The sequence below is a fragment of the Eptesicus fuscus genome, chromosome 18 (assembly GCF_027574615.1).
Source record: "Eptesicus fuscus isolate TK198812 chromosome 18, DD_ASM_mEF_20220401, whole genome shotgun sequence".
NCBI lineage: Eukaryota > Metazoa > Chordata > Mammalia > Chiroptera > Vespertilionidae > Eptesicus > Eptesicus fuscus.
The window spans coordinates 22,415,121-22,442,591 of NC_072490.1; the positions used below are offsets into that span (position 1 = coordinate 22,415,121).

The window sequence follows — 27,471 nt, forward strand, 5'->3', positions numbered from 1 at the left end:
CATACTAAGGTATCATTTTTGTTATTAAATTATGGTATGCTGCTTTGTAATGCACTTAATTAATTTCTGGAATTTGTGTATTATGTTCTTGACTATGTGCTCCTTGAGGTCAGTGGTTGTATATTGGTTTCTTGGGGTCCTTCTATAATGCTTCCTATGATATGAGGCTCACAGAAAGCCTTAAGGCATGCTAGTTAACACCTCTTTCCACTAAAGCTTATGTACTTTTTTTTCTCCCAAGTTACTTCTAATGTATTTGCTTTGTCTCTCTGCGTGGATTGTAAGTTTACTGAAGAAAGGGACAAAGCTTTCTACTTAGTTTACTTTCCTATTATGCTTAGAAGAGTAATGGACCCAAATGGGAAGCTCATTTACTACTTGTTGATGGATTGAGTGATTGGCCAGAAATTTCCTTGGGGTTCTGATTCTGGGAAATTCAAGCTTTAGTTTGCTTAAGAAAACAAACAAACAAACAAATAAGCAAAAACTCTATTAAATCATAAAGTACCTCTAATTTTCTTAATAGTTCTGACAATTTTACTAATAAGAATCTTGTATTCATCAGGCTTACTTGGCTATTGGTAACAGAAACTTTATTCAAATTGACTTTCACAAAATGAATGAATGAATGAATGAATTTAATAAAATCAAATTTATTCAGTCACATAACTGACAAGTCCAGGATCTTGCTTATTTGATGCACATCTGTATCCAGGGGATTCAATAATATCAACTAGACCAGTTCTATCTGTCTTCTCTGGTAGTCTCTGCTTTTCTTTGCAATGCCAGGCTTAGAAATTTGTTTTGGTTTGGGTCTTTGTGTCCATTTCTTAAGGAACCTCAGAATTTAGGAGTTTGTGTAATTATATTTCTCAGCACCCCAAATTTTCCTCACTTTTTAACCCCTCCCAACCTTTTCTAGAAGGAGTCAATGCAGCATCTTCTATATTTTAAATAAATTATGTCACCTCATACCAAATGTAGATGACTTTCTCTATAGTTTTAATTTTTTTCTTATGAGTTCAGGGCAGATGTATAATAATCAGCCATTCATTCACTTAGTTCTAAAACATTATTTAAAATGATGAGTGAGTGACTATTATGTCTTAGATTAGCATCATGCTCTGTGAAGGAATCCATCATCTACTGAAATGTCATCTAGCCAGCTCTCTGCTAGGTCTAACAATCTTGATTCATATTTCCCAAGCTTTCAGTCATTTTCATGTGTCTCTTCTATTATCTTCTTTATTTTTCTGAAAATCTTCTTTTGGTCAAAAGCCCAGAACTGAATCCAATAAATATCTGACCTAGTACAGGTAAAACCAACAACAATAACAAAAATCTTAGGATTTGAAACATAGAAAGTTAAAAATTTTCTAATTATAAAACTAAAGGACTGTTTTGGCCCAAAACATTTGAAATAGTAAAGTTACAAGAAGGAGAATAATATAAAATAATAGAAATCACCTCTAATCCCAGCACTTCTTTATAATTTGTCATATTTCTTGCCTGTGCATATTGTTTTAAGTAGTTCAAAAAGACAATTTATGCATTCTCTACTGTGCCATAATTTAAATTATTTATAAATATAATATTCTCTTTTATAATAACATCATAATTTATTTAATCATTCCTATGCTGTTAGTCAAATATATTCCTTGCAATTACTAAATAACATTGCCAAGAATTAGCTTGCTATCCAAGTGAAGTCTTTGTCATTTTTGCCATGGTTGAAAATGGTCTGTTATTTCTAATTTGTATACTAATGTTAAATTTACTGTTGAAGAACATAATCCTTTGTGTTTTTTGACTTGCATTTGTGTTTACCAAGGTCACTTGAAATATGTTTCTACTAAAGGTGTGAATTCAGCAATGGAACTTTAAGTGGCTTTATTATAAATAAGTGACACTTGAAGAGAAAATATATAAAAGGATATATATTATATAAACAAAACAAACAAAATATTATTTTTAAAATAAAGAATGTAAAAATAATGCCAGAAATGAGCATGGAGTTTATATATGCTAGGGTTTAAATGGGCAGTAACATAACAACATAGTCTTAAGGCAGTCCATTTCACAATAAATTATATATATATACTAGAGGCCTGATGCATGAAGATTCATGCAAGAATGGGCCTTCCTTCCCCTGGCTGCCGGCACTGCCTTCGCTCTGGCCAGAGCCGCCTTTCTGCCTTCCCACACTGCCCAGAGGCCTGGAGTGGCTGGGGTGGTGCGGAACGCCTGCGTCCCGCACCGCCTCCGGCCACTCAGTGCCTGTGTATGCAAATTAACCCACCATCTTTGTTGGGTTAATTTGCATACTCAAATTGATTGGCTGGTGGGTGCCACAAAGGTACGGTCAATTAGCATGTTGCTCTTTTATTAGTGTAGATATATTATATATGTATTAATCTTCACCTGAGCGTATTTTGTCCATTGATTTCCAAAGAAAGAGGGGAGGGGGAGAGAGAGATGGAAGGGAGGAAAGAAGGGGAAAGAGAGAAAATCATCAATGTTAGAGAGAGACACATCAATTGGTTGCCTCTGCATGGACCCCTACCAGGACTGGGGAACCTGGAACCGAAGTATGTGCCCTTGACTTGGAATCGAACCCACGACCCTTGGGTCCACAGGCCGAAGCTCTAACTACTAAGTCAAACCAGCCAGGCTAAATTTCATCTTTTACATCAAGCATGATAACTAAAAAATAATAAAGCACTTAATAGAGCTTATTAAAAGATTCACTTTTTTCAAATGTAAATCTTTATAATTTTAAAAAGCATTTACTTTATAATTTTAATCATGGTAACTATTCTCACCACTTAATATTTATTTAGCCCTCCCCACCCCCACCTCAGGAAATATGGTAATATAGCAATTTGCTTTGTATTTGTTGAAAATGACAATTTAAAAATCAAGGGAAATGTTATTTTAAAGGAAATTGTTAACTGCTAGTTGGTCAAAGGTGCTCTCTTATTATCCCTAAGGTGAAGAAATCAATAGAACCTCAACTACGATCACTTAAGAGTAGTAGAATTCACTTGTACCAAAGTAATTTGCTTATATGGTAACAACAGGGGTAAGAAAATTGCTACAGTAATCTTAACTATGGGTAACTCCCCCCTCCCCCCCCCAATTGTGGGTATGGAATGAGAGAAAGAATGTGTTCTGGGAAGCCATTTATGGGCAAGGGGTTTTGACGTAGGCATAAGAAATAGTCCTGAAGAGAAGGGAGAACAAACTGGGATGTTGAAAAGTATGGAAATGTTGGTTATTTTACATATACTAAAGAATCCCATCCACCATTCACCATTCGGTCAGAATATGCATGTAGTAAGCTTACACTTCCCTGTCTCCTTGAAGTGAGAGGTGCTCATGTGACTTGCATGGGCCAATGAAACACAAGGATGTGCCATCACATGCAGGTGGCAACTTAAAGAACTACTTGCACAATTTGCCATGACCCATTCTTTCCACTGTGATGTGGATTCATATTTTGACATACAGCCTTCATCTACCAGCTTTCTGAGTGACTATAATGAACAGAGCCCCACTGATAATTTGCTTTGGAAATCTATCATGCACAAGAAGTAAATTTTTACTGTTTTAAGCCACTGGAATTTTGAAGTTGTTACTATCCCAAAACCCTAATTTAATCGGTTAACCATCCCTGTGGAAAAAAATAGTCTTCAGTAACAAAACAAAATGTTCTTATATTCAGAATAACTTCCCCAACCCCATCCCAACTGACACAAGAGACCAAGTATTATTTTTGAATTTTTTAAATAGACACTCATTTGTCCTGAATGTCATCTTTTCTCTTGGGCACAATTTTGTAGCAGATGGTGTCAGTGCCTCTCCAATATTACCTCCCTGTTACACTTGTTTGCACTTGGCCCAAAGTCCAACTCCTAGCACCAGCAGTTCTTTGTTGAGGATGTCCTCTCACTGACAGTACTTACTCTGCCACCTGTTCAACAGGTGGAAAGTTTCTACATTTCATGTCTTCAGGAGCAACTCTAAAGGAATAGCTCAGGAATGTTGAAGTATTGCAGCTCCCTTACTCCTTGGGTAGGATAACTCTAAAGTGGAATAACTTGTACGGGCTGCCAGAGTTTCCCTAGCACAATGATGCTTCAGTTGCTTCCTGGAACTGAAAACTGGCTTTATAACATGCTCTTCCTGCCTAGTTTCACTTACCCATCCTCCTGCCTTTACCTCCTAACAAACTACTTGAGCTTAAAAGTGTATCTCAGTGTCTGATTGTCAGGGAACCTAAACTAAGTCAAATTTAAACAACCCAAATTTTCAAACAGAGAATGTCAGGTGGATAAAAGGCATGAGAATAGGTTTAAAGGTAGGAAAACAAACCATTTGAAGAATAGTAAGTCATCTGGTTTGTTTGGATTAAACCAAATGCAAAGAAAAATAACATGGGACATAGCTGGGAAAATATATTGGCCAGATCATAAAAGATCTTGAATAATAAAGTGTTTAAGCTTTTAAGTTTGTGGATTCCTAGCCTGTTATAATGTTGAGCCTTTCCTTCACTCTCTGATCTTATCTCTCACAATTTTTAAATCTCTGTTATACAAACCAGAAAGAGAAGGTTGTATTCCGATTAAATACAGCAAAGTAAAGAAAAGAGATAAACACTTTTTTTGGTCACTCAATCACTTTAATGATAATATCAAACTAGACAAGTCTTGGACTATAGTAGCTCTGCATTTCTGACATGCAACCAGTGTCATCTCACCTTTCAACTAGAAAAGTATAGATAGCATTATTCCTGAATAGAATCATTAATAAAACTTTACCACGTACTCAAAAACAATATGACTTAAAACTTGAAAGGCACCTGGCTATTATCTATTCATTATGATAAGTAAGCACAAACTCAAGAAAATAAATATGCCTTAGTGTGATATATAAAGGAGCTGAAATCATCTCTCTGGAAATTACTGACCTTAAAAAGGCAGCACATAATGGTAAGAGCATTGTCTACAACTCAAGAGACACTGGACTCTGCCTTAGGTGTGGTCTTAACCAAGTCACTTCTCTTTGGGACTCCGTTTTTACATCTCTAAAATGATAGGATAAGACTAAAAGAATACCTAGAAATTTTTCTCTCTCAAAAATTCTAGGCTTCCAAATATTTGTATTTTGTATAAGATTTATTGGTAAGCAGAACATTCCTACACCTTCAGCTAGTTCTGCAATTCCAAATTCTTCAGCAGCTATGTGTATACTTATTGCCTCTACTCTCTGAAATCACCTTCCTCCTCTCTGTTCACCTTCCTTTCCTTTGCACTCCTAGAAAAATGATATGAAAATATTTTCCCTGACCTCTGGGAAGGGTGTAAAGATTAACCTGTCTCATTTCTCAAGAAAATGGAAGCTAATTTTGGGGTTGTTAATGATTGGGTCTTAGGGTTTAATAAGCCCTCGCAGTCTATTGGAGAAGAACAAGAGGATAATAGCTTAGAGAAGAGGGAGAACACCTCTAAATACCCTCTAAAAAGCAATGGCTGGATGATTCAGAGGATTAGCAGATGAAGCTTCTAGAATGTAGAAGTTGCCAAGAATGCCCAGTGCCCCTTTGCCCAAGAGGAGCTGTGTAACAAGTTCTAGCAATTCTCCATTATGTGGGTGCCCAGGAGTCTCCTAGAAGAGAAGGGTGGGGCCACTTAGGTCACCATTGCCACTATCCAGGGACTATACCATTGGTTCTTCCTGTCAACAAATTAGTCAACCTCTCTCATTTCAAGTATTGACTATCTGGTAGGAAGGACACTTGACGACATGCACGTTGCCATAATATTTTGCTCAGTATTTATCTAATTCCATGGTAACCCCATTCTCACAACAACCCAGGATGTCCGCATTCCAAAGGAGATAATGGAGGAGGAAAGGGGACATCAGCCATTAGAGCTAAATGTAAATTGATACCAGGAAGCCTTTAAGTCTCAGAAGATAGAAATTATTTCCAAATATGTAAGAAGCCAGTCAATGATCCCATGCTTATTCACATTTTTGTTTATATTTAATGATTTTTGTTGTTAAATCTATTTGAAATCCTATCAAAATTTTTTTCTAACAAGGCTCTCACAATTTTAAACTGAATGGTTGGCTTTAATAAAGGTATCTACCTAATAAAAGAGTAACATGATAATTGACCATACCTTTGTGATACCCACCAGCCAATCAGGAGTGAGTATGCAAATTAATCCAACAAAGATGGTGGGTTAATTTGCATACACAGGCACAGAGCGGCCAGGAGCAGGGCAGGACACTTGCGTCATCACCATGGCGACGACACAGGTGTTCCGCACCATCCCAGCCTCTCCAGGCCCCTGGGCAGCATGGGAAGGTGGAAAGGCAGAAAGGCGCCTCCAACCAGAGCTAAGGTGGTGCCAACAGTCAGGGGAAGGAAGGCCCATTCTTGCATGAATCTTCATGCATTGGGCCTCTAGTATTTATATCAATTAAGAACAACTAGCATATTGGTAACAGAAAGGCATGGATATAATTGAGAAGAAATATAGTGGCGCTTGTGGTGCTATTAATTGAATTCACCTTTTAAGTATAATTTTATTGGTGATAAATTTCAAGTGAGAATAATTTTTTTTTAAATAAAAGAGAATGTACTAGTATCCAAAAGACTGAATAGTTATTTACACCAATTAATTCAAAAGTCATCTAATGTCTCCCATGAGACGGGCATTTCAAGAATGTAGAGGACTGGGTTGTGAAATTGATGCCTTTCCCCCATGAATTAATCAGCATCCTCGGAGTTGAACAGGTGTCAGATGAGAAAGTTCAGGCTTTACTGACCTCAGGCAGCAGGAAACCAACACACTACAGACCCTATAATCTATTACCAGACTGTAAAACAAAAATCAAAATGCTATTTTAAATTATAGTTTTAAGGTTTTACCAAAAGCCAACATTGCTGTATATTAGAGAAAAAGAGGTTTGAAGAATTCAAGAAGAAAAATCCACTTTTGTACTTTACATGCGATTATGGATGTGGGAGGAATTTTTCCACTACTGGCAAAGCCAGGGAAAAACCTTTGTTTTGTTTCTTGTTTTTTTGCAGAATTTGCAAAAACAATAACTTTAAATCAGCCCTCCCGATCTACCACAGGCTCTGGGTAATTATCCCCAAAAGGTCCCTTTAGTGAGTCAGTTTCTATTTTTTTCCTCAAAAGTAGTTTCTTTTTGACATTTTTATGCAGTCTTTCTGTTTGCTAAAATAACAGAAGTCTCCTATTAAAAAAACATCAACAACTGTCAGGGATTTTGTTTCTCCAGAGCTCAGCTCTCAAGCCTCCTGACACAGTGACTAACATGGCCCTCTGAGTTGAGAATTTCATGTAAATCCCTCTTTTTCCTTAGCAGATTAATGAAACTGAAATCGAGACTGGCCCCACTGCTCTATTTAATTATCAAACACCTACGTTACATACCTGAAGCCTCTTTGTGACTCTTCTATTTTTTATTTTATTTTATTCTGATCTTAAGGAATCCAGTGTAAGCCAAAAATAAAAATCAAATAATGAGAACTCCTGCTTCTGGCCAGAATGGAGAAAAGGAAACAATGTACTCTCCTTGAAACAAGGGGAAATTAGACAAAAATATATGAAGCAATGGTTTTCTAGACATAGGATCGTGGGATGACGAAGGATACTGATCCCTGAAAGATGAGAAACAAATGAAGTAAACCCTATGTTGTCCCACTTTACTATTTTAAAGGTGGGTCCAGATCACATCCAGAGAGAGAGCACCCAGATGGGGTGTATCCAACTCCTAACGTTGAGGAGCTACAGCTGAGAATCTGAAGAGACCCAGGCAGCTATAGTTCATAGTACAAAGTCCCAGAGAGGAAAGAGTGGCCCAGAGATCACTGCATATATCTACTGAGTGTCCCTCTTGAGTATTCAACTGAGTACGGACCAGTGCATGCATGTACACTGATCTGTAACTACCTGAGGCCAGAGGAAAAAAAAAATCACCCAAAAGGATGAGGGAATACCAGTGCCCAGCGAACAATCATGGGTAAGAAGAGTACCTGTACCCATCATCAGGCAGACTGGAAACTTTAAAATTGACAGGGCATTGAGTGCAGGACTCAGAAGGCTCTTCCTCAGTAGTGGGAAATAATGAACCCATGACTATTCACTACATGGGTTCTGCCTAGCAATTAAAAGCAAGATCAGATAGGACCAAACTATTTCCAAGTAACTGAACTCTGTCCCAGGATAAAGCTCAAGAGTATTTATAGGAACACAAAAATATTCAGCATCCCACAAGGTATAATTTACAATGCCTGGCATCCAATCAAAAAGTTCCAGACCCACAAAGAAGCAGGAAAATATGATCCATAATGAGAAGATAAATCAATCAATTGAATCTGATTAAGAACTAACCACAGATGTTAGTTAGCAGAGAAGGACATTAAAATGGTTATTATAATTGTATTCCATATGTTCAAAAAGTTAAGCAAAAACATGGAAGATATAAAAAAATTCAAGTAAACTTCTTGTGATGAAAACTACAATGTGTGAGATAAGAAATACACTTTTTAAGGTTAACAGTAAATTAGACATTATGGAAGAAAATATTAGTGAACTTGAAGGCATAGCAATAGAAGCAACTGAAACAAAGAGAACTTTAAAATTGACACAGTATCAAAGAGGTGTGGACAAGATCAAGCAGTCTAACATATGAGTAATTGGAGTCACAATGGGGGGATAAGAAAAAGTATTTGAAGAAATTATGGATAAAAATTTTTCAAATTTGAAAAACTATAAACACATATATGAGAAGCTAAGGAAACATAAAGAAAATGATACCAAGTCACAGTATAATCAAATTGATCAATACCAGTGTTAAATGAAAAACCTTAAAAGGAATCAGATAAAATGATATGTACAAAGAAAAAGTAACATTTTTTTTGTTACAAACAATGCAAGAAAGAAAAAAACAATAAAGCAACATCTTTAAAGTATTGAAAGGAAAAGAATAATCTGCCATTCTAGAATTCTATACCTGAGTGAAGTCTTTCAAACATGAAAACAAAATAGACATTGCAACATACGGAAGCTGAAACAATTTATCACCTTCTTTGAGAAGGTCATAAAAATTGATAAATCTCTATGCTAATAAAGGAAAAGAGAAAATACAAACTGTTAACATCAGAAATGAGAGATGACATTACTACAGACTACCCCAACCTTCAGCAACCATTACCCCAATCAGTCAGCAGCTGTTGAGGGTGGCTGATGCAATTTCTTAAAATAAGCCAAAAATGAAGTTTGCCAAATCAATGGACTCTTCCTTTCATTAATGATTTATCTGTAGCATGTGATGCTGTTTGATAACATTTTATCCATAATAGAACTTCTTTCAAAATTGGAATCAATCTTCTCATACTTTGCTATGGTTTTAGCAACTAAGTTCATAGACACAGACAACAATGTGATGATTGCAGGGGAGAGGGGAACGCGGTGGGAGAGGGTAAAAGGGGGATAAATGGCAATGGGGAAAAAATTTTTTTAAATAAACAAAAAAAATCCTTGTTATGATTTCAACAATTTTCATAGAATCTTCACTGGGAGTAGATTCCATCTCAAGAAAACAATTTCTTTGCTCATCATAAGAAGCAACCTTTCGTCCATTTAAATTTTCTCATTAGATTTCAGCAATGAAGTTACATCTTCAGGCTTCACTTCTAATTTTATTGCCTTTGCTATTTCCACCACATCTGCAATTATTTTCTCCACTGAAGTCTTGAACACTCATCCATGAGAGTTGGAATCAACTTTAAAAATCCTGTTACTGTTGATATTTTGGCCTCTTCCCATGAATCATAAATGTTCTTAGTGGCACCTAGATGGTGAATTCTTTCCAGAAGATCTTCAAGTTACTTTGACCAGTAAATATATCAGAGGAATCGCTATGGCATATATAGCCTTAAAAATGTATTTCTTCAATAATAACACTTGAAGTCAAAATTATTTTTGATCCATAGGCTGCAAAAAGGATGCTGTGTTAATAGGTATGAAAAAAAACAACACATTAATCTCACTGTGCATCTCCATCAGATCCTTTGTAGTGACCAGGCCCATTGTCAATGAGCAGGAATATTTTGAAAGAAATCTTTTTTTCTGAGCAGTATTCTCAGCAGTGGGCTTAAATATCCAATAAACAATATTGTAAACAGATGAGCTGTCATCAGGTTTTGTTTTTCTATTTATAGAGTACAGGCAGAGTGGATTTAGCATAATTCTTAAGGGCACTAGGATTTTCTGAATGGCAAATAAATATTGGCTTACCCTTAAAGTCACCAGCTATATTAGCCCCTAACAAGAGAGTCAGCCTGTCCTTTGAAGCTTTGAGGCCAGCATTGACTTCTCTTTAGCTATGAAAGTCGTAAATGGCATCTTTTTCCAATATAAGGCTGTTTCATCTGCATTGAAAATCTGTTGTTTAGTGTAGTCACCTTCATTAATTATATTGGCTAGATTTTCTGGGTAACTTGCTGAAGTGTCTTCATCAGCACTTGCTTCACTTTGCACTTTTATGTTATGGAGATGGCTTCTTTCCTTAAAACTCATGAAACAACTTTTGCTAGCTTCAAACTTTTCACCTCTCTCAGCCTCCAAAGAATTGAAGAGACTTGGGAATGTTATGGCTAATTTCATCTATCCAGACTACTTATTTTATATTTCTGATAATTGGAAGAATTTCCATAGACTAGCTTATATATCTATACATTTCAACTCAGGTATCTCCTCACTACTTACAGATTTCTGATGCTGGACACCTTAGCACCATTCGTATTGTAATAAAACCTCTAATCCTCCAGGTTCTTGTCTCAAACCCAGGTGAGTTGGTACAGTTGACAGAATGAATATTCCTGAAAGGCAAAACTACACTGGGGTGGCTAGCAATACCTTAACTAAATATTGAAGTGTCTATGACCCACATAACTACATCCCTGTTGATCTGTATCACCTTAGCCATCTCTCTTTATATACTTTTTATTGATTTTATTTTGAGAGAGAGAGGGAGAGAGAGATAAGAGAGAAGAGAGAGAGAAAGAGAGGAGAGAGAAGAGAGAGAAACATTGATGTGAGAGCAACATCGATCAGCTGCCTCCTGCACACCCCCTACCTGGAATCAAGCCCGTAACCAGGACATATGTCCTGACCAGGAATCAAACCAGCAACCTCTCTGTGCATAGGATGATGCCCAACCAAACAAGCCACACTGGCCAGGCCCCCTTAGCCCGATCTTTAACATTTCTATAGTCACTGCAATGCTACCCAACCCAAGTAGAATATAATGAGGCAATGAGTATGAAAGGGGAGAATAGACAGGCATCTGAACCAATTACAATAAAAATATCTAGCTTTTGAAAATTTTGGAAAATCTTAAAACAGTATGAACCCATTGCTAGAGTTTCTCTCACAGCCTTAGAAAGAGAGGTGAGGGATCATTATGCTTAAACTTCATTAGTTTTCCAGTGAAATGACCTTTGAAATGAGCCATGATTACTTCTTCCTACACCTTCTCATTTTCTCTGTACTGATTTCTTTCTCCTTTCACAGCCATTCGCACCTTCTTTTAGTTTCTTAATTTAGGGTTGATGATAGGCATTTGGCTTTATATGTGATCCATATAACACCTTGAGAACTATAGTTGTATATTCTTATCACATATAGGGAAAAGGACTGAAGTAATTTCTGCAAAATGAGGAATTATCATGATAAGGGGAAATACACTTTGCTTAAGATAAATTAACATATTACCTCAGAGGAGAAACTAACATGTACATACCTTTTTGTTTAATTAAGTATATGTACATAATTTGATAATTTTGCTCCTCAAACATAAATCCATACCCCAGGCTTTATTATTTCTATGGAATAAAAATTTCAATTAACTAGACTTATCAGAGAATAGCATCATTTAATGTTTTTGTTTTTGTTTTTGCCTAATTGAAAATAAAACAAAACTTTTTTTTTTCATTCTGTATTGTTCAGAATCTTTGTAAATTGTAAGTGGACAACTTTTCTCACTTAGTGAAATAGCCTAAATGTAATTGAATTAGATGAACTAGGTTGCTGAATTGTTTCAGGGATGTGACTCTGGAAGTGGGTGTGGAAGATGAAGGGTTCTTAATGAAAGCACATTCCATGGGGAGTACCTGTGTCACTTGGAACTCTTTATGGTGAAAGTGGCACAAAACCTATAAAGTTGCTCAAGTTACAAATAGTAACTCGAGCAAATAAGTTTGCAGTTAAGTCCAGAAACTTCAGGTGAGGTTTGATCCAGGAGTTCAATGGTTGTCAGTATGAACCTAAATTTCCTCTTTTCTTTTTTCTTTTCTTTCCATTCCTTCCCTTTCCTTTCTCCTTCCTTCCTTCTTTTCTTTCTTCCTTCCTTCCTTCCTTCCTTCCTTCCTTCCTTCCTTCCTTTTCTTCCTTCCTTCTTTTCTTCCTTCCTTTCTTCTTTCCTTCCTTCCTTTCACAGCTCCCCCTCTGTCCAAGGTTGTGGGTGTGAAGCAGCTGTATTCAAGATAACCTCCTACATGTGCATAGCGTGGCAGGCTGGGTTTGCACCTTTCTAGCATTTCTTTTCTTTTCTTTCTGAGTTTACAGGATTTCACTTCAGTGCTCAATAGCCCTTAAAGCCAGGGAGCACTTTCTTTCGTTCAACCTAAAATCCTTCTGCCATAGTAGCAAGGTTTCTAACCTACTCTGTAGATATTTGAGCACATCTGGCCAATCTAGTCTATGATAAAACCTTCCAGGTACCTGAACATCATTAATAGGTTTTCTCTTCTCTCCTGGCCATGGAATTATCCTCTCTCATTTGCTGTAATATTTCTTGGTTTAAAAACTATCATCTTTGTCTTTCTAATTTACTCTATCCCAATATTCCAATGCTTTCCTGAATGGAACCCTCACTTTGATGATGGCATATAACCAAAAGAAACATTGGAATATAATCAGAGCAGAGAAAAGCTAAGAATGTAATGAGAGGAAAAGAACAAGGACTAGAATAAGTGACCAGGAGGGATATAGTAAGAGGAGCGAATGTGACTGTAGGCATGGCATTCAGATGGAGCAGGATTTGAGCACTGGCTCTGTGACTGACCTTTTCTGAACACTCTTAAAAATTACTTGACACTTCAGTTCCTTCATATGTAAAATGAAGATCATTCATGGGGTATTGTGAAAACTAAATAATATATACTGCGTGGAAGAAAATCTTTCCTGGCACTAGCAACAGCTCAATAAATGTTTACAAGGATGTGGCAGACACTGCGGAGCCCACCCAAATCTTCTTGAATTCCTTTGACCATTTCCGTGCATTCTTTCTTGCTCCTTGGCTTCTGCTTCCAATGACCCTCACAAATGACTGTCCTTTAGAGGTTTGCCTTAGGGCTGTTGGAGCAGAAATAACTGGGAGTTTACATCGCCCGGGGCTGGGCCTCAGCAGTGACCGATGGTGCAAGAGTAAGAAGCCTCGCCTCCTCCCTGCTGCGTGGTGGTGGACAACTCAACCTCACCTCCAGAGTTCCCTTGTAAGAAGGGGCTAAAGCTCCTGTTATGGGTCTTGGCCTGAAACAGCACATGTTGCTTGAATTCTTCGCTTTTCCTGTCCTGATTCCTCCACTTTCTCACCCGGTTCTCCTGGGAGCACTTCCTTCATAAATCATTTGTACACAAATGCTCATCTTAGGATCTGCCTCTGGGGACCTGACCTAAGACATTTACCAATATAATTATCATGCTCACTTCCTCATAGTTCAAGTTTTTTGAATACCTCAGTTCAAGAAGATAATACTGAATTTTGCTCAGGTAGATACATGTTCGGGGAAAAACATTTCCAAACGGGGCAACTTCTGTAACGCATCACACTACAGATAAACTGTAACAGCGCACAGTGAATAATTTAGGTAATTACCAGAAGTAAAGGAAGTTTTAAATAGATGGCATGGGCATTTCCGAAATAATTCAGTATTGTTGCTTTGCCATTCCTCACTTGTTTCTGTCCTACTGGAGCCCACAAGGAACAAAACACTTCCCAGCCATGGACGAAATTCTGCTCTGTCTAATCTCCCCTCTTCCCTTGTAAGAGACCACGTCTAGAGGCAGGGTCTTGGAAAGTCCGAACAAGGCCTCTTAACTTGAGTCACCCTGGAGAAGGAGACATGAGAATTAAGCACCTAAGGGAAAAACACAAACACTGGAATTGGAGAGGAAAGCCATGAGTTTGAGTTCTTACAGAGACAGATTCAGGGCAAAAACAATGAAGAACACTCAAAAAGCATCCAGAGTAATTGCCAGCCAGGTCCTTGAGGCATTGCATAGGGAATGTAGGTATATGTCAAGATGGCTTAGAAGTCCACATGCACGGATTTTAGAGCTGAAGACCACCAAGGATGGGAGTTCACTTCATCTCACTATCCAGCCACCACTCCTCAGGGGGAATTTAAAGGACATAAGTAATGAAAGATGGGCCCTCTCTCATTTGTTTCTCCTCCCCTCATTGTGCCCAACTTCTGGATTAGTCAACAATTAGTAAATCTGCTGTCCCAAGTTTAAGGGGAAATCAAATGACCAACAAGAATCAGCATGTTTCATGTTTCTCTCTGCCCGGGGAGGGAAGAAGGGCAGGCAGTGCCATGCCTGCACTCTACTGCATGAGCTTTCAGAGGCTGTCTTTCAGTAAGTTGTAGCTGCCAAAAATGCAAACCCAAGTATGTGAAGCAATACCATCACTATTTTTCATATGCATTTGCCCTTCCTGGGTTGCAAGGGGCAGAAGTGTACATGTTTTCCATTTTAACACTAATCTGATCATTCCCTTCGAGCTCTCTTCTGTTTTACCAATTGTCACTCCAATCAGACTGATTTTGAGGCTTTCTAAAAATCAAAATGATATGCTATTGTTTCAGCCAAGATTACCCTCCACTCTGTAGCATAATTAGACTTCCTACCAAGTCGACTCACCCAACTGCAACCCCATCCATTTTTTAATTGGATTTTTACATTTAAATCTATAACTATAGAAAGGATTTCTAACCACTTACATTAGACCAGTTTTGTTTGTTTCCAAAAGATGAGGAGCTCTTGCTCCTGCCAAGGCCATGGCATGATAAATACATTGAAAAAGCAGAGTGTGCACACACATACACAGGTTTTCTACAAGGCCTCTTTTCCAGGTTGTCATGGTTTCTATTGATGCCTATGGTAATCCTATTTGGATGATGTTCTATTTGTTTTGTTGTGTTTTTGGGTGTTGTTGTGTTTTTTTGCCTATTTATTTATTTTAAAAATAACAGCATTTCCCTGCCTCAATTTATAGGGTAGGGCTCTAAAGAAATATAGAGCCCCCATGGCTCAGTTGGTTAGAGAGTTGACCTGGTGCACTAGGATATAATTGGATCCTTGGTCAGGGCATGTGCAGGAGTCAACCAATGAATGCATGGATGGATGGAAAAGCAAATTGATGTTTTTCTCCCTTCCTCCCTATATATAAAATACATAGATAAAAATTTTTAAAAAAAGAAATTTAGAACTCTCTTCCTTAATCTCCTGTTCTCTCATTCCAGTTTGCTTTTGAGAAAGTTGTTTACTTCTGAACCCATTTTCTTACTTAATCCATAGAGATTGATGAGATGCCTTGGATTATTAGACCTTGAGCCTAACACCATGGTCGGCAAACCGAGGCTCGCGAGCCACATGCGGTTCTTTGGCCCCTGGAGTGTGGCTCTTCCACAAAATACCACGTGTTGGCGCGCACGTACAGTGTGATTGAAACTTCATGGCCCATGCGCAGAAGTCAGTTTTCAGCTCTCAAAAGAAATTTCAATCGTTCTACTGTTGATATTTGGCTCTGTTGACTAATGAGTTTGCCGATCACTGGCCTATCAGAATTAAGTTCTTCCAGAGTCAAAGATGAAATCTATATAGTTAAATGCAATGCTAAATCCCATCCAAAGATTCTCATCTTATGTGTCAGCAACATTTGACACAATCAATCACTACCTCTGTCTTGAAACATGTTTTTCACTTGGCTTCCAGGACATTGTACTCTTTTTGACCATTCCTTCTCAGCTTCATTGGATTATTTCTCCTTATCTCTCTGAACCCTAAGAATTAACCCACAGACATCTTTTCTAAGAAGTGACCTTAATGATCTCATCCAGTCTCATGGCTTTAAATATCATCTACATGCTGATGATCTGCAAATTTATGTCTCCAACTTGGGCCTCTCTCTCACAACTCCAGATTCATATATCCAAGGGCTTACTTGATAACTTCACTTAGATATCTAGTAGACATATCATTCTTAACATGTCCCAAATCAAGATCTTTATACACACATACACACACACACACACACACACCACCTTCCTTCTCCAAATTTTCCCATCTTAAATAATTGAATCTCTATTCTACCAGTTATTCATGTCAATATCCAGGTGGAATCCATAACTCTATTCTTACCCTAAGAGCCATCATCGAATTCTGTTGTCTCTACCTTTGAAATATATTCAGAACAACACCACCCTGATCCAGTCCTGTCTAAATTTCAGTAACTCCCTAACTGATCTCCATCTTCCCTGTCCCCTCTTCCATCTATTCTCAGTCAACATAACATCCAGAGTGATCCTTTCAAAAGGCAAATATGACCATCTTTGTCTTTAGCATAAAACCCTCCAATGGCTTCTAATGGGTTTAAAAGCAAAAGCCAATATCCTTTCTATGATTTACAAGGATCTACATGGTCTGGTCCTCCTTATCTCTGTGGTATCATCTCCTATAACTAACTTCTTCATTTACTCCCTATTAGTAATCACAACCGCTTTGTTTTTCCCCACAAAAATGTGAAGCATGGACCTGGCCAGGTAGCTCAGTTGGTTAGGACATCATCACGATACACCAAGGTTGTGGGTTTGATCTCTGGTCAGGGCACGTAAAAGAAGCAACCAATGAATGCATAAACAAGTGGAACAACAAATCTCTCTCTCTCTCTCTCTCTCTCTCTCTCTCTCTCTCTCTCTCTCTCATCAAGAAAAATATTGTCAGGCATCCCCAGCCCCATGGCCTTTGTACTTGATGTTCCCTCTGCCTCGATTATTCACCCCCAGATATCTGCATGGCTAGTTTTCCCATTTTCTTCAGGTCTTTACTTAAAATCATCTTCTCAGTGAGGCTGATCTTCCCTACTCTGTCTAAAATCTCCCCTCCTTTGTTCATTATTAACCCTTATCACTATCAAAAATGTCATTTACTTTATATTTTTAATGTATTATCTTTTTTGATCTATGAAGGCAGACATTTTTTCTATTTTGTTCATTACTAAATTCCCAGCTCCTAGTGCTGGAAACATAGTAGGTGCTCAATAGATACCTGTTGAATGAATGAATTATGGTCAGTAAATACAGAGATAGTTTTATCTAACTCATCTCACTTACCCCAAATAAAAAAGAAGATAGAGTAAGAGCTGCTGTCCTTTGTTTTACTGATTTTTACAGTTCTCCTCTTTGCCAACTCTTTTGTTGCCTTCTTTTTTGTTGTTATTATTTTTTAAAATTTGAAGATACATAGCATGGATTCTACACCTGAAAGCAACAGAAAATTAGTGAAGGAGTAAAGAAATACCTGCCATTTTATTACACCAATGAGACCAATTGAGATAACTTTTTCAGAACTGTGGCAAGACTTTCAATTTTGTTTGTTTGTTGGTTTGTCTGTCTGTTTATCTTTCTGTGTCTCTGATTCTATTATACCTAAGGCCAGGGGCACCTTCCCTTCCCATATTGTATCACCTGCAGGCATGAAAATACCTATAGGCATTTGCGTGTGTGTTATTTGTTCATTTGGGGATTTGGGATATTACTATTAGGGTGTGGAAGATTGGTTTCATACAGGGAGTTATGTAGCATCTTCGGGGGATCTGAGACCTCGAAAACAGCAGTCCTACTCGAGGAAGGCCATGCTACCAGGGAGCCCAGTTATCAATCAATGTACCACAAAAATTAAACCGGCTCTTATAACAGCAGTTGAAGCACTGTGGGCAATGAATTCTTAGGGGGTGGCAAAACAGATGAAATCCAGTCATCACATTTTACAACAGATCTGCTGCTTGATAAAGTACAACTGGAGAGCAGACTGTTAGCAATAAGGCCATTTCTAAGAATAAAATGAGAGTTTGTAAAAGATCCATTTGAATTATTAACTCCAAAAAGTGGCTAGAGAAGAAAATGGTTGCTAGTATCACTGGCTTTTCCCCTCACGTGTATGATTAGAACAAAGGGAGGCACAGAAGAGCCGAGGAAAGAAGTAAAAGCAAATTTTCCTCCGACATAAGGAGGCACATTTTCACGCAGTGCCTCATCGATACATGGAGAGGCCACCTACCAGGTAAAGAAAAACACTGCGGCCATTGCGAAAGCAAGCAGATGCCGGAGCAGGAGAAAACGACACTCATTTTTACCAAACACCATCTTTTTTTGCTTGCAAAAGCATTCCTTTAATACCAAGTGGACACATCTGGCCTTTACTTTACTTTGCATCCTGTAGCTTTCCACTCCTCACTCCCAGACACCCCAGTGCAGATTCAATTCAAAACCTGAGCCATATCGGAGGTCACAAGGAAATAGCCAAGGTGACCATGAATATCTTCCCTCTTGTTCTGACTTTACAAATGAAGCAATGAGTGGATATGGAAAGACAATATTAGTGTTTTACAATTCAATATTTTTCACCACATGAAGATGAGATTTAAAAATCTTCCATCTGAATCAAACAAGAAAACATGTTAAACAGGTGACAGTGGTCAATGTTCTCCTTTGCTTTTATGAGCATGTTTTCTCCTCGTTGTATGGACACACACAGAAGCATTCTGACTCCAGGAAATAAAGAAGCTTCATTATGGAATCAAGTCCAGTGGAGTATCCTAGATACTGAAGATCCTGGGAGAGCATTTGGCCTTTTGCTCTTCAGAAATTTGCTCTCAAGGCCCTTCCCAAGTCTTACTCTTTAAATCCTTTCAGTAGAAAATCCCTAAATTTTCTTTAAAGAATGTACAGTATGACCTTTCAGAACATGTGGGTCCCATTGACCATAAATGTTATTAACTAGAGGCTCAGTGCATGACATTTGTGCACTGGGGTGGGGGGTCCCTCAGCCCGGCCTGTGCCCTCTCACAGTCGGACATCCCCCGAGGGGTCCTTAGTGCTGAGGCAGGAGAGGCTCCCGCCACCGCCGCTGCGCTCGCCAGCAGTGAGCCCAACTTCTGGCTGAGTGGCGCTCCCCCTGTGGGAGCGCACTGATCACCAGGGGACAGCTCCTACATTAAGCATCTGCCCCCTGGTGGTCAGTGCGCATCATAGCGACCAGTTATTCTGGTGTTTGGTCGATTTGCATATTAGCCTTTTATTATATAAGAAAGGTAATGTCAGTGTTTCCTGATTACTTCATTATTAAAGATACATTCCTTTGTTATATAAAAGTAAGTGAATGTCAGATAAGTTTGATATTTACAACCATTAAGGATTTAATTGTCTTCTTTAAAAGCAAAGGAGTAGCATTTACACCTCAAGTATTGTAAGTCTGATCAGGGCACTTAAAAAAAAAAAACAGTAAAAGACCCAAGATAAGAAGAAAAGATGCTAGGATCAGTTTAGTCTAAAAATCTAAAGGGTAGAAGGCATATGTTCAAAGGTTACAAAATCACCATGTGCAAATATAAACTGGTTTACCAAATTATGGAATAACAGTATTTGAAAGTAGTTTAGAGTTACATTATTGCATTGTTTGTTGTTGGATTTTTTTTTCCAGTACATTTTGCACCTCACAGAGTCCATATTCATTTAGAAATCCAGTTTTTAAAAATGAAGTCATATATATGATCCAAAAAATGTGGGTAGATTTTGTTTGTATTTATTTACTTTGTTCAAGGCACTGTCCTAAGCACTTAAAAAAAAGTTAACTCATTAATCCCCACAAAAGTTTAGTGATATATATATATATTTATATATATATATATATATACCTCAGAGAGGAAGGGAGAGAGAGATAGAGATAGAAGCATCAATGATGAGAGAGAATCATTGATTGGTTGCCTCCTGCACACCCCACACTGGGATCAAGCCCACAACTTGGGCATATGCCCTGACTGGGAATCGAACCATGACCTCCTGGTTCATAGGTCGCCGTTCAACCATTGAGCAACACTAGCCAGGCAAGGTAAGTATTCTTAATATCTTCATTTTTCAGATGGAAACTGAGGCTCAGACTGGATAAGTAACCTTCGTGACATCACACAGCTGATAGGTGGTAGAGTCTGGCACCAGAGTCTGTGTTCATAACTACTCCATCTCTCATTCAATCACACATTCAATAAATGTTCAGTGAGTACCAGGTATATGAAGCTATGCTAAAGTAAATTAAAATTGTCTTTTTCCCAAAGTGTCTACAGATGAAGAAGAGAGATGAGATGTGGACACAAATGCCTATATCCTAAGGTAACATGTGACAAGCTATCTAACAGACACCTGGAATATATAAAGCAACCTTATCATCCCTACAGGTGGTTCAAAGAAAATGGGGCATAGGAAAAGAGAAGGCTTTAGGAGGAAGAGACCAACAATTATGAAGAGGATAATTACAGAGTAAGTCTATAGTAAATACCATTCAAATGTCAAAAAAAAAGAGAGAGAGAGAGAGAGAGAGAGAGAGAGAGAGTTTCTCATGGGAGAAAAATCAATTCTTATGAAATGCTGGCATTTTTCCACTTGAATCCATGTAGACTCAATAAGACCAGGTCTGTCTCTTGGAGCAAAACTTAACTTTTGCCATTTCCTCCCACTCAGTGAGCAAAGAAACTGACCAAGTATTTACATATTTTAAAAATACAATTTAACTACTATACAACCATGAGAATGACTAAAATTAAAAACGAAAGACTGACAATACTAATAATGCCAATTGTTGCCAAGAATAAGGAGCAAATGAAACCCTTATAAATTGTAGGTGGGAATGTAAAGTGGTACGACTTCTTTGGGAAAAGGTCAACCAGTTTCTTATAAAACTAAATATATACTACTCTATAACTCAGCAATTCTATCCTTAGGTGTTTACCTGAAAGTAATTAAAACAGATGTCCACAAAAAGGCTTGTACAAGAAACACAACATAGATGAATCGCAAAAACATCATGCTGAGTGAACATGACCAAATACAAAAAACTACATGCTGTATGACTCCTTTCATATGAAGTTCTAGACTTGGAGAAACAATGACTTAGTGGAATCAAATCAAAACCATGGTTGGCTCTGGGAGGGTCAGTGCAGGGTTTACTGGGAAGGAACTCGAGGGAACTTCCTGGATGATGGTGATGTTCTATATCTTGATTGGTGTTTGGGTGACACAGGTACATGCAATTGTCAAAATTCATTCAATGATCACTTAAGATGTATATATTCCATTGCATATAAATTTTATCCTGAGAGTTCTAAAAGAAGTGTAAAGGGTATTGAATTCTAGTTAAAGCTATGCATGATGTAGTATTTAGAAGTAAAATGTCTTCATGTCTGCTATTTACTTGAAATGCATCAAAAGTGAGATGGACTGATGGCTGCATAAATAGATATGTGATCAAGCAAATACATTAAATGTTAATTACAGAATCAAGCTGATAGATCTATGAGGGTTCACTGTAATATTATTTTAACTTTTCTGTATGTTTGAAAATTTTCATGATAAAACGTTGGAAAAGTACAACTCAAGAATACATTAATACATATTTTTTTAAATGTTTGAAGATTTGAATTCCCTACAAATTAAAGGTACTTTGCAGTGAGGAAAGCTTAGTTTTTTATTTTTTAAACTACCCTCTTTTCTTGAAGAATAAAAGGAAACAACTAGGAATGTAACACCACTACACAGCATGAATAAAGGACCCCAGTTTTATGGCACAAGACATATGTCTTATGTGTTTTAGATAATTCGACTGTAGACTTCAGATGGAGTTTTAATTTTAAAAAACAAAACTGTAGTGGATAAACTAAGGATATTGGAATATAAGTATGGTCTCTGGAGCCCTGAGAACTTGTTAAAGCCATTTTTTGCTAGTTGTGCAAAAAATTTGGAAAAGCTTATAAGTGCACAGTGAAGAGGGAAGAAACTATATAATAATTCTACCACCAAAAGAAAATCACTGTTAATAGTTTGAGAAACTTATTTCTAATCATTTCTTTGGTCCACATTTTTAACAGAGTTAAAATGGTAAATATAATATTTCCATATAGTATAAATATGTTTCATGTGAAAAAAAATGTTTATAAATAATGTTAAGATCAACATGATGTTATTTTAAATGGATATGTCATATTTTACTATGGAAATGTGGGCATATATGTTGTTTTAATTTTGTTTTGCTATAATAATAATGTTGAAAAGGAACATCTAGGCAAAAATACATTACATAGTATTATTTTGAGGACAAATAATTTCTGGAAATGTGTATTTATGAGAGCATTGTAGCTAGCCTATGGGTTAAAATAGTCCCCACGGGCTCTCAACAAAGTGTCTTTATTGCTACAGACAGCTCAATGAGATGATATTCAATACAAGTTTAACCTCATCCCATGGTTTGTCAGCATTCCAGCAGCCCATGGGAAGAGACCTGAACCCTGTGTATACCAGCAGTTCATGCAAACACAGACGTAAGCACCTGACAGGGGTGGGCTGGGAGATAGGGGGTGATGAACTAAGTTTGAAAGCATTCCTTTCTTCCCCAAAAAGGGAGGAATGAAAATACTCTGAAGTGAGGCAGGAGCCTAGCTCTGGAAGATGCAGGAGCCGGTGAGCGAAGCTGTGCAGAGTTGCTCTTCTCACAAGTAGGAGGTTGTGCTCAAACCTCTCCCAGGCTGAGGCACCCGGTGGGTGATCCTGGAAAGAGCAGCTTCTTATCATAAAAGGATAAAGAAACTGTCATGTCAACGGGGGAATTGATAAACCACTGGCAAAGACCCTCTTTAAAAGCTGTAGAATAAGCCAGTCAGAGAAAGACAAGCATCACATGATCTCCCTCATATGTGGAATCTAATGAACAAAATAAACTGATGAACAACATAGATCCAGAGACATAGAACCATGAACATACTGGTGAATTTCAAAGGGAAGGTGGATGTGGGAGTAGGGGGGTTAGGGGAGTGTGAGATTAACCGGGGAACTTATATGCACATATGCATAGCCCATGGACACAGACAATAGTGTGGCAAATGCTTGGGAGGGGTGGGTGCGGGGAGGAGGGAGTCAATGGGGGAAAAAAAAAACAAATGGACATCTGTAATACTTTCAACAATAAAGATAATTTTTTTAAAAAAAAAAAAGCAGTGGACATGAGCCCTGGCTGGGTAGTTCAGTTCGTTGCAGGTTATCCCCATGTTGTAGGTTCAGTCCCTGGGCAGGGCACATACAAGAAGCAACTAAAAGGCCTGGCCAGTGTGGTTCAGTGGTTGAGCATCGACCTAGGAACCAGGAAGTCTCAGTTCGATTCCTGATCAGGGCTCATGCCTGGGTTATGGGCTCGGTCCCCAGCATGGGGTGCACAGGAGGCAGCCAATCAGAGATTCTCTCTCATCGCTGATGTTTCTATCTCCCTCTCCCTCTCCCTTCCTCTCTGAAATCAATTTAAAAAAAGAAGCAACTAATGAATGCATAAATGAGTGCAACAACAAATCAATGTTTCTCTCTTTCTCCCTTCCTCTGTGTCTAAAATTAATAAATAAAATTTAAAAATGTTACAGCAGTTGGCATGAGATGATAAGGCATGTCTATTCCACAGGAAGAAAAAGTGTGAGCTATGGATAGACACTCAGAAATGGGGATTCATATCAAAAAAATTTAAATTCAATATGTTCTATAGGCAAGAGGACCTGTTGCAAGGTGAGAAAAGATTTGTATCTCTCTCATTCTCTGCCTCATTAAGTGACTCATATCTAGTAGTGTACTAGAGCCAGCAGACACCAGCTGGAGAGAGCCAATTGGTAAATGTACAGGGATTTTGCAAACCAGTTTGGTAACTTGAAATTGGCCACAATGAGAGTATTTGCAGCAGGGAAATCAGCAAATGCTACATATCAATCTTTTCGTTTTTCTTTTCCTGGAGATCTGGTTTACCAACTCATCACAGCTCAAATTCAAAGCAACTTTTCTTGTTTCTTTCCCAAATTCCAGACCCATTATTGCCAACGACATCAGAACATCTCTCGTCAAATCCATTCGCTTCCAAAGAGACCTCATCCTATTGTTTCCCAGGTATGATCTTACTAGTGTGATCTGTACTTCTGTTAACTTACTAGCTTCACAAACACCAAAACTCAAAACCTCACGATTGTATTTAACACTTTGCTCAATAATATAACATGAAAGGGGAAAATGGAAATAAAGGAGGAGGAGAATTATTTGAGTGGTATTGTTTTCTTAACACTTTGTTTTCTTATGTCAGCCCTTGTGAGAAGTTCTTTCTAAATATCCTCACAACATCTCTTAAAAGAGGGTATTGTTTCAGTTCATCAAAGCAAAGTTGAAGTTCAGAGAAGTTATATTGCTTACCTAAACTTCCACAGTGAATAAGTTTCAGAACTATGATTTGAATTCAGGCCCTCTAAGTACAAAAGCCACTCTTAAAACCATATGCCTATTCAGCCCGTTAGGACTGCTTTTCATTGCTTGTATGAAAATATTGTTTACATACAATGAAATGCAAAAATCTTAAATATATATTCACTGTGTTGACAAATATATACAGTTGTGTTAACTCACACTCCTAGCAAAATATAGGCCATTTTCATCACCACAGAAAGTTTCCTCCTTCTTTGTTCCAGTCAATACCCCCTGGAGAGTAACCACTGCTTTAACTTATTTCATCACAAATGGGTTTTATCTGTTCTAGAACTTCATATTTACATGTACTCTTTTGTGGAAGGCTTCTTTACCTTGGCATTTTGAGCATAATCTCTATTATTTGTGTGTACCAGTATTTTGTGACTTTATGTATGAGTAATATTCTATTGTATGTATAAATCCATGTTTGTTTATCCACCCTTTGATTGGTGAACATATGGATGATTGGCTATTATAAATAAGGAGGCTCTGATCATTCTTGTAGAAGTATTTTTGTTGACATATGTCTTAATTTCTTTGGGGTAAAAGCTAAAAGTATAAGTGCTCATCCATAGGTTAGGTGTATGTTTACCTATATGAGAAACCATCTGACTGATTTCCAAAATGATTTTGTTATTTTATATTCCAACTAGCAGTATATGATTATTCTAGTTGCTCCACATTCCTGTCAACACTTAGTATTGCCAGGTGTTTTTTTTTAATTTTAGCCATTCTAGTATTTAGTGATAACCATTGGCTTTAGTTTGCATTTCCCTGATGAATTATAAGGTAGACCTAGATGTGAAAGAAGCATAGAAGTATCAAGAGTATATCTTTATGATCTTGGAGTGGGCAAAAATTTCTTTGACAAGACCCAGGAAGCACTAACTTTAAAAGAAAAAAAAATATGCATATATAGTGTACTATACCAAAATTAAAACCTTAAGAAAATAAATAAATAAGCCATATACTGGAATAAATATACATACAAAGTACTTATGCTTAACTATATAAACAACGGTTTCAGATGAAAACAATTTTTAAAAATCCAATGAAAAATTATGGGCAAAAGATTTGAACAGGAACTTCACAAAGAAGGAAACACAATGGCAACAAATGTACATAAGAAAATTACAGTACTTCACCTCCACCTTTTTTTAGGAGTCTACCTTTTACTATTTTGTACTACAGTTTGTGTATGTATAACTCGTAGCCCAAGTTGTAAACCAGAGAGCAGAATAAACATCTGAGCCATCTTTGTACCCTCAGGGTATGCATAGATGTGGAGACAGGATAAGCTCACAACTATTTCAAAATGGTTGACCAAATGAGTTAACAATGTATATCTCAAGACATGTTAGCCATTAATATTGTAAGCAAATGAAGCAGTAATATCAGAGCAGTGCCGAGAGGGAGGGAGGGAGGAGAGGAGAGAGAGAGAGAGAGAGAGAGAGAGAGAGAGAAACCCGAAACAGTAACAAGAGGAGTAAGCTTCAGAGGGAAAATAAAGTATTCCCCACAGACGGGTGAAATGGCATTTTAAGTGTCAGTGTAAAATATAAGAGGAAATAGGGTTAGCAGAATAAAACGATGAAGATAATGTGAAGCAAAGCTTTCCAAAAATAAGACACCTACTCTTTTGCATGGGCAACCCATCTCTGTGTGGGTAGCTTTGCATGTGAAAGCCCAGGGGAAGCTATCGGACCAAAACAGGAAGCTGTGCATGTGCTCTGAGCCGGAAGTCACCAAGACGTGCCTCTTGTGTACTCTTATGTGCATCCTGCTTGCCAGAAAACTCAAGTTCCTTGTCAACAATAGACCCAGAAAATGCAGATGGCATCATTACTGCATCACAATAGTGTTTTCAGAAGCAGGGGGCACCTTGGAATTCCCATCAATTTATCTCCTAGAGGGCATGTCCTTTCTGCAAAAAAACTTGTTTACGGAGGCCCTTGTTGAATGACTTGTGTGGCACTGGCTCACTTCTATGATTCATGAACAACTTCAATATTTACAGTAACTCTGAAAGGAATTTTCTAGAACTTAGTTGAGCGATGTTTGTAATTATTTTCAAATAATGTACTCTCTGTTCGAGATGATGACCTCAAGAATCAGATGTTTTCAAGGGGAAAGAATTTCTGTATATATTCCAATGAACGTATCACTGTCCCAAATTTCAAACTGATTTGCATAAGTCATTCCATTTCCAAGAAAAAGAAAGATTTCTTTCCTGATCAGAGCTTTGACACATGAGGGGGAAAAATTGACCCAAAGAAGCAATTATTGTTACTTTTCCTTTTGGAGATTTCAGGAGGGGGGAAAAAAGCACCTCAATGAGTAAATTAAATTACATTTCATGACTAGAGCAGTGAATAAGAAAATTAGAGGGACACTCTGGGTGGGGCTCAGATAGGTCCTAGAAAAAGAAGAAGGAACAGAAATTTTTAAAAAGAGAAAGCAGAGTTAAGGATTTGGAAGACCCTAAAAAATGACATTTCAGAACTGTGTGTGTGTGTGTGTGTGTGTGTGTGTGTGTGAAGAGAAAGAGAGAGAGAGAGAGAGAGAGAGAGAGAGAGAGAGAGAGAGAGAGAGAGATGCATGCAGGTGGAGGGAAGTGTATGAGAGAGAAAAGAAAACCTTAAGTGAAAATTACAGTTTTGTCAGGAAAGCCTGGAGAATAAACATATTTATCTCTATTCAAGCAAAACATATCCAGATAATTAGCAGAACTCCTTAAATAATATGAGCTCTCCTGAGATGCCACCTCA

At 37.7% G+C, this 27,471-nt stretch overlaps 2 long non-coding RNA genes across 2 annotated transcripts in view; one reads left to right on the forward strand and one right to left on the reverse strand.

The window, feature by feature from the left end:
- Window positions 1–683: 683 nt before the first annotated feature.
- Window positions 684–26,471, reverse strand: LOC114235153 (uncharacterized). The gene is made up of 3 exons (XR_003621335.2): window positions 26,339–26,471; window positions 17,504–17,650; window positions 684–1,307 (listed from the first exon to the last, which is right to left on the reverse strand). It is a non-coding gene; the product is annotated as an uncharacterized LOC114235153 (long non-coding RNA).
- LOC129152150 (uncharacterized) overlaps window positions 24,290–27,471 on the forward strand; it is a 36,807-nt gene continuing 33,625 nt past the window's right edge. The window contains exon 1 of the long non-coding RNA XR_008558874.1: window positions 24,290–24,355. This is a non-coding gene — a long non-coding RNA (uncharacterized LOC129152150). The remainder of the gene's footprint in view (window positions 24,356–27,471) is intronic.